The sequence below is a fragment of the Benincasa hispida genome, chromosome 4 (assembly GCF_027475165.1).
Source record: "Benincasa hispida cultivar pf3 chromosome 4, pf3_genome.v1.1, whole genome shotgun sequence".
Lineage (NCBI taxonomy): Eukaryota > Viridiplantae > Streptophyta > Magnoliopsida > Cucurbitales > Cucurbitaceae > Benincasa > Benincasa hispida.
Genome location: NC_143481.1, coordinates 14,150,103 through 14,152,438, shown reverse-complemented (window position 1 = coordinate 14,152,438; position 2,336 = coordinate 14,150,103). Strand labels below are relative to the sequence as shown.

The 2,336-nt window shown below is 36.5% G+C and overlaps 1 pseudogene; it reads right to left on the bottom strand.

Moving 5' to 3' along the window:
* Positions 1-478: 478 nt before the first annotated feature.
* Positions 479-981, bottom strand: LOC150036507 (uncharacterized; annotated as a pseudogene).
* Positions 982-2,336: the final 1,355 nt, after the last annotated feature.

Sequence of the window (2,336 nt, the reverse complement as noted above, 5' to 3'; positions counted from 1 at the left end):
TAAAATAACTTTCATTACAGTAACAAAAGTAAACAAGTTTATCTTTCAATAGCAACTACAAATCCCACTGGTTGTTCTGAGATATTCTCTCTTGTTCAAAACTTGGAGTTTACAAGAAACTAGTTTCCTTGTCTTGCTTTCTTTGCTCTTTTCTCCACAAGGTATTGTGGGCAGTTTCTCTTCAGCGCCCTTCTTCGCTGCAGTGGAAACATTTTACTTTGTCTGCAGTTTTTACCTTGCCCTTTCTGCCAGTAGGTTTCTTTTTCCCTTTCCCTTTGCTCTTCTTTACTGAAATACTCTTATTCTTGAAGAAGAAGCCATATCAGGCTTTTTAGAGGATGATCTTTTTTTTCCTATAGTAGTAACATTTACCTCTTGTTCTAGTCCTTTTGCTCTCATCATGTCTAGTAAGCCTGTATCTCATTGAGAAACGTAGTCAAGTTATACTCTATTTTATCATCAGTTTGTTCGTATAGAACTACAAAAAACTCTTTGGAAGATATTCAAGAATAAAGCCAACTTGACTCTTCTCATCAATGGCAACACCGTTTACTTCTGCCACGTTGAAATGGACCAACATGTCTAGGACATGTTCTCTAACAGAGGTCCCTTCTTTCATACGATAGTTGTAAACATATTTGATTGCATCATGCCTCAGGGAGAAGGACGGTTGTCCAAACATCCAACACAGAGATACCATAATCTCCCTGGCAGTACTTATGCTCTCATGTTTCTTGGCCAATACATTAGATATGCTGGCAAGAATATAGCACGAGCTTTCTCGTTAGCCTTGATCCATATGTCGTATGCATCTCGAACATTTCGATTTGCATTTGAGCTAGGAACAGGAGGAAATTCCCCTGTTAAAATGAATCTCGGGTCATCTATCATTATTATTGTATTTAAGTTTGATTTCCACGTAGCATAGTTATCCCTGGTAAGTTTATTAGAAGCCAATAGTTACACTAAAGAATTCATCATTCTGAAAATATAAACAAAATTTATTAGTGAATTGCTTTTAAACCCAATCATGTTTTAGCAAAGTAACAATGTACCCAAAATTCATTATTTTTGCAACGATACTATAGTAATTCAGAATAAGTGCTACCGAGGGGCAGCCAAATACTTCTTCACTAAAGCAAGACATTCTTGACTAAATACTATCTCCAGAATAACTCATATTCCGATAGTCATTTAGCTACCATTTTTTGTTAGAACTTACTAACACTTTAGTAATTCCGTAAGTGTAACCTTCCAGTTTCAGACCTCATAGATCGACTCTAACTATGCTACCAAATTGGAAAGTCAAAGTTGGAAAACAACCTAAGAAATCCAATCCATTTTTGGAGTTTGAGTTGTTCCAAATCCTATGTTACAACTCTCCGAGGGGATAGCCATTGTTAAACAACTAGCAAGGCCGACATAAAGATGACAAGCAGGCGCAACATAGGTATCTCACGGTCTAAACAAACGAAAGAGACCGCAGGACATGTTGACACGTATTCTTCACCCACTTACTATGAACTACTTCCCCCATTCACCTTGATCTTGACCCCATGCAAACACTTTTCGAATGGAGCAGTTGAGGTTCATAATCGACACGAAGTGTTGCACTCACAATGTGAACTTTCTAGGAACGTGAGAGTTGAAAATATATCGTATAATTGATTTTATATTGAACATCTTCCCTTCATTCACCTTGATCTTGATCCCATGCACACATTTTCCGAATGGAGCAGTCGAGGTTCATAATCGACATGAAGTGTTGCACGGATCTCATGGTGTGAACATCTTAGGACGTGAGATTTAAAATCAAAACATCATTTTTTGATTTTACTATGAATAACTTCCTCTATTCACCTGATCTGATTCATGCCAACACTTTCTGAATGAAGCAGTCGAGGTATAATCGGCATGAAGCAAAGCATGAATATGTGAACTCTTAGGGACATAAGAGCTAAAAATAACATATCGTAGATGTTATTAATCTCTCATTAAAGCATTCTAATAAATTCCCATTGAAGTGTTCTAATAGCATATCATATATGTTATTAAACTCCACTGAAGTGTCCAAACATTTGTTTGGGTATATTTTTACTCAGGTTTATTCCGGCTAATTAAACAACCTAAGTCTAGGTGTTTATCCAAATATAACGTTTATATTTGGATTTAACCTATGATGGCTAGGTGATAAACTAGTTTTAAAACCTCACACCACTCACGTATTGTTCATAAAACTGGTTAACAAAGTTAAATTATTCCGCCATAATCCCCAGGTAGGAGGTGTTACGTAGATCGTCAACTTAAATACCCCCATCCTTAGACAGGATTATATA